Source organism: Cydia amplana, chromosome 8, assembly GCF_948474715.1.
Source record: "Cydia amplana chromosome 8, ilCydAmpl1.1, whole genome shotgun sequence".
Classification (NCBI taxonomy): Eukaryota; Metazoa; Arthropoda; class Insecta; order Lepidoptera; family Tortricidae; genus Cydia; species Cydia amplana.
The window spans coordinates 17,153,818-17,159,817 of record NC_086076.1 but is presented as its reverse complement, the minus strand read 5'-3'; the positions used below and the strand labels follow the sequence as shown (position 1 = coordinate 17,159,817).

Here is a 6,000-nt window from a genome sequence, read left to right as displayed (position 1 = left end):
TATTCTCGTCGCCAGGGAGGTTTTGGGATTATACTGAGCTACTTTTATTATGGGACCAACCCCGAAATCGCGATAAAATATTTACCCTCCCATAGGAAATGGAACAGTCAAATTGTTTTTTCTCGATTTCGGGGTTGTTCCCATAGTAAAAGTGGCTCAGTATAATCTCAAAACCTGGCAACGGAAGTGCAGTAATTTTTTAGCCACCCGGTATAACATCATCTTTTTGTATTTTTAGGGTTCCGTACCCAAAGGGTAAAAAGCGGCCAAGTGCGAGTCGGACTCGCCCATGAAGGGTTCCGTATTTAGGCGATTTATGACGTATTAAAAAAAAACTACTTGCTAGATCTCGTTCAAACCAATTTTCGGTGGAAGTTTACATGGTAATGTACATCATATATTTTTTTTAGTTTTATCATTCTCTTATTTTAGAAGTTAGGGGGGAGGGGACACACATTTTACCACTTTGGAAGTGTCTCTCGCGCAAACTATTCAGTTTAGAAAAAAATGATATTAGAAACCTCAATATCATTTTTGAAGACCTATCCATAGATACCCCACACGTATGGGTTTGATGAAAAAAAAAATTTGAGTTTCAGTTCGAAGTATGGGGAACCCCAAAAATTTATTGTTTTTTTTCTATTTTTGTGTGAAAATCTTAATGCGGTTCACAGAATACATCTACTTACCAAGTTTCAACAGTATAGTTCTTATAGTTTCGGAGAAAAGTGGCTGTGACATACGGACGGACAGACAGACGGACAGACAGACGGACAGACAGACAGACATGACGAATCTATAAGGGTTCCGTTTTTTGCCATTTGGCTACGGAACCCTAAAAACGGGACCCTATTACTAAGACTCCGCTGTCCGTCCGTCCGTCCGTCCGTCCGTCCGTCCGTCCGTCCGTCCGTCTGTCACCAGGCTGTATCTCACGAACCGTGATAGCTAGACAGTTGAAATTTTCACAGATGATGTATTTCTGTTGCCGCTATAACAACAAATACTAAAAACAGAATAAAATAAAGATTTAAGTGGGGCTCCCATACAACAAACGTGATTTTTGACCGAAGTTAAGCAACGTCGGGCGGGGTCAGTACTTGGATGGGTGACCATTTTTTTGCTTGTTTTGCTCTATTTTTTGTTGATGGTGCGGAACGCTCCGTGCGAGAGTCCGACTCGCACTTGGCCGGTTTTTTTTTCTTATGCAACTTTTTGAAAGAGTGTTGCCGCCTTTGTAGTAATGTAGTAAATATGGCAACCGATGTCAGAACTCACCATCAAAAGGCTAAAAATAGATCTTAAAACTCTTAAACTGGTTCACTTGAACCAAACGCTCGCCCACGTCCAGAATGCTATGGGAATACAAAGTGTGATCCAATTCTACTGTTGCGTAGCTTATGGACTTCATTAGCCAGTCATTATTTTGGATTGTGTTCATGTTTTCAAGTATTTTATTAGTCTTGTGATGTAATTTCCTACGGTAAATGAGTCCATCGGATCGGAGAGTTTGACATATAATGGTAAGAAATTAAATGGATGTCTTCAATATAGTCGTAATGCAATAGATCTATGAAACGGCTAAGCCATATTTTTAAAACTAATGTGGAGGAAGTAAAGTGGGGACTTAGGAGCTTGGCGTTTTAAAGTAAAGACTTGTGAGTAGCGGCGAATTTTACATGAAATGTTTTTAATGGGATCTATTCTTTAAAAGAATTTACTGCAGCACCTGCTGCCAGTATTACAGTCATATCATCCTCACTGAAACTCCGCTTCTAGCTTACTAGGTGTCTTATTAATAGTGTCACACGCACACTGTGTCCTGCCAACTAATTGAAGATATTTAATATAAGGTCAACATGTCGTTCTCTATAATTAATAACGAACAATGACCCATGTTCTGCTTTTGCGGCTCTGATTATTTCTAAATAAACTCAGTCAGATGTCATATGATTAAAATCCGTAAATATTTTTAGAATCCGGAAAAATCGGCTCACGAGTAAGAAATTCAATGATCCGGAAAAATGGGCATTGATTTGATTTGATCTCCGTGAAACGATATGTTTTGGGGATACGAAATGTGATAAAAATACCGATTGATTTTGATTTGAAGCTTTTGTTTATTTATGTTGCTGATAGATTTGTTGCTGTATGACTTATGCCGATGCGGCTATAAATCCATCTGCGGGAAATTACGTTACACATACGTAATACATGGCAGCTAACATTGATTAAGATGACTGTATTATAGTGGTTTCCAGTAGTGATATTGATATTCCATAGCCAAAAAAACAAAAAGTATTCGTTATAAAATTAAGTACTCTTAATTTGTTGATACACGCTCCCGATAAATGATTTAAAAAATGTACGGTCTAACCAAATCTTTCAGCCTTTTATGAAGCATTTAAATCTACTAACGCTATTTTTACTCTATTTTTCCAGATCTGTAGATTCTAGTCACGCAATCTTTATCAACAAAAAATATATCAACACCTTATAAAATTATTTTCAAAGAAAACTTTCGGCTTTCATCAAACGCACAAATCCATTAAACGATAACAATCACACGGAAAAGTACTTTAAATTTAAAATGGAAAATATAATGGAAACCTAAGAAGGTCGGTTACGGCAGAAAGCTTTGAAAGAAACATCTTTAGAAATAATAAATAACCAACTGCAACGTCGCGCGCACTCACAATGATTGGGCTGTAATTCATGTTTTAAAAACTCCCCTCGCATAGCCATTCACACTTATTTTTATTGTTAATATATTTGAATATAATGTTCAATTTGTGATTAATCTCAGATTTAGTAAAATAATTGTTGTCTTGATTTGAATTTTAGTCTTTTCTCTGACATGATTTCACAAGCACTGTGAACAATACACTTTTTATCAAAATTTCATTTTTAATACATGCTGTTATCGCTGACTGTACTTTTCTTTAAGCAGGTAACTAATACTCATCGAGACAATTCTAACAAACCCAAACACAATTAGGTTGCGTTGTTTTATCACGGAATTCCTATTACCACCCCCTGTGTTCATCATCACATCACTTCGATGGTACCATATATAATATTACATTGTCATCCAGTTTGTGAAAGCTCAATCGAATAAATTGGGAGTGGGTCTAATTTAGCTTGCGAGTTTTGACCCGAACATATATAATATGCATGGCAAGGTTAAATAAAAGCTTGGAAAATATGGGCAATTTTCGTCGCTACTTTTGTGTAAATCAAATGAATTAATTTACGAAATTGTCTCGAATTCACGGACACAATGCAGCTTTCAACGGAGGCGGGTCAGGTAAATCAACCGGAGTGGTTTCATTAATGTTGCCAGCGTGCAGCGTGCGCGAGTCGAGTTGTTGATCGAACCATTGGAACATAACCTTGCGCTTTGAGTTGAGATAATTGCAAAGATGCGGAATTCTAAAAAGCTTTTATGTAAAATTAATACCGGTCGGTCCTAATCAACTGAGGGGCTACCGCGAAAATCGAATTTAGCAAATTGCGGGGATCTTTCTCTTAATTAGCGTAATTAAAAAAAAAATTAGCATCCGACAGAAAAAAATGCCCGCAATTTGCGAAATTCGGTTTTTGCGGTAGCCCCTCTGACGTTGCTTCGCAGCGAATGCACGAGCCATAGAGGTCAATTCCAACTTACATTGTGATATCACAATGATATCTAAACACTGTTAATGTTAGTCCCGCGTGCATTTCGCTCCTACTTGTCCGTATACGTTTTGGCGCGAGCGAGACGCACGGACGCCATACATCATTTAGATATCATTTTGATTTCACAATGTAAGTTTGAATTGGCCTCCTAAACTCGATAAAGGCAAAATTACAAAAAGCACTAAACTCTAAATTGCAATTATAGAGGCCTTTTGGTCTCACGGAACCGGGACTGGACCTTTGCCATGATTGAGGTTTTCCATTTATCCATGCAGGTGCCAATTAACCTGACCAGCTATCATGGTCACATTTTTATCACCTGTCATGCCATGCGTCACTTTCGCACCTACGTATTTGTTAGAACGTGACAGCCATGGTGACAAATGATAAAGAACCGGCCATCGTAGCCCTACAGGTTTGACTGTATGCATGTACCTTGCATACAAGATTCAACCGAGTGTTCAACTCAGCCTCTCTCGTGAAGCGCGTGGAATAACACTCGGAATGTGTTGCAGCTAAGTGGTTCCGTCAATGAAAAATCGCCCGTCGGATCGAGAAATCCGTATCGCGACTTTTCACTTCGTGCCATTAACTTGAAACACGAGGTACCTATTTCACTTTAAGATTGTAAGAACTTTGATCATGTTTACAGTTTGTAGTATAAGGCCTGAGTGGACGCTCGAGTTGGGCGTGCAGCGGGGCGGGGCGTGCGGCGTGCATGTTAAACAAATGCAAGCGTATAGGAGCGGCCTTAGTGCACGCTGCTCAAATTACTCCTGACCCCGACGCCACGCTGCACGCCCCGCCGAACGCTCCGCTTCGAGCGTCCACTCAGTCACTTACACAGAGGTACTATGGTATGGTACATGGTAGATACCTAGTTTTGCACTATACTTACCCAAACTACCTTGCTGGGTCAAAGTAAGGTTTTTAGTGGCCTATTTTGTGTCCCTCTACTAGGCAAGGACCTCTCCTTTCTTCCACCACTGATAACGGTTTGGTGCATACAGAGTACCTAGAGTTAGACCAAGAAAAGTCTGCAACGATTTTGATAGCATACGTATTTGCAAGTGTTATTTATACCTCATAAATTCCATACAAGATTCATGTTTAAAATAACACTTGCATTGCGTGTGCTATCAAAATCGTTGCAGACTTTTCTTGGTCTAACCTTACCTAATAATAATTCAAACTTTTGCTGAGAGCAGCAAGATAAAGCAGAAAACTTAGCTTTTGATATAATTTGCAATAATTCTTTGGACACAACTCGGATCCTCATTTGTCTTTAGGAATTCGTGATAGACGCACTCAATTCATGTCAGTCTGACAAGCTGCTGTGCCTTAATCGGTCTCTCGCGTGTCGCGCCCGACGGCGGCGCTTCAATTAATAAAATGGATAATTCCGATGCGACAAACCATAGATCACTTTACCTGATATCGTCTACACAGTTGACTATTCATTTTCAAGCCTTATTGCAATACAAAGTTATATAGTCTAATGGTCACTTTAGAGCAGCGGTTGGCAACCTTTTAGCACCCAAGGGCCACATAGTAGTTAACGAAGTTGACGCGGGCCGTACTTTGTTAATATTTATGAGTTTATCAGACATTGTCGTTTGTCAATATTACATACAAAATAGCAGTGACAGGTTCAGGTTCAATGATAGCCCAGATAGTGCAAGTGTTATTTAAACGTCATAATTAAAGTTTGACGTTAAAACTGGCACAGTCTGGTATCAAAATCGCCCAGCCTAACTCTACGCTTTTAGATTAATTTAAATAAAATTTATATATAATAAAACCTTTTGAAATTGATATTGTAACGTTTATGTTAAATAAAATGCATAAAGTATTTTTTGATTGATCAAATTGGACGCTATTAATATACCTGATGGAATCACTCTGTCCGATGTTGATTTCCATCAGCCGTCTGAGATCAATTTACATCATAGGTGGGGGTTTACCGCGGCAACAAACCAGTGACAAAAGTAAGGTAACGCTTTTATGTACTCAATGTGACTCAAGTCTTAACGAGAGTCTGCAAAAATTTTGGAATGCAGAAAGCATCCCTGAAACCTTTTGTGAAGGCATGTCTGAGCATCAACTGTGTGAAAACATATTTCAGAACACAACTGTGTTGGAAAACAACAAGTTTCAGGTTGATTTGCCTTTAAAAGTTCCTTTGAATGCGGTCAATGATGTGCTCGGTAGCTCTTTTGATATGGCTTATTATAGGTTCCTTAACCTCGAAAAAAGATTACACAAAAATATAAATTTGCTATCAGATTATGAGAAGTTCATCAATGAATATGTAGACTTGAA

General features: G+C 38.6%; 1 long non-coding RNA gene across 1 annotated transcript in view; it reads left to right on the top strand.

Moving 5' to 3' along the window:
* The first annotated feature begins 441 nt into the window (after nucleotides 1–441).
* LOC134650165 (uncharacterized) overlaps nucleotides 442–6,000 on the top strand; it is a 74,240-nt gene continuing 68,681 nt past the window's right edge. The window contains exon 1 of the long non-coding RNA XR_010097026.1: nucleotides 442–592. This is a non-coding gene — a long non-coding RNA (uncharacterized LOC134650165). The remainder of the gene's footprint in view (nucleotides 593–6,000) is intronic.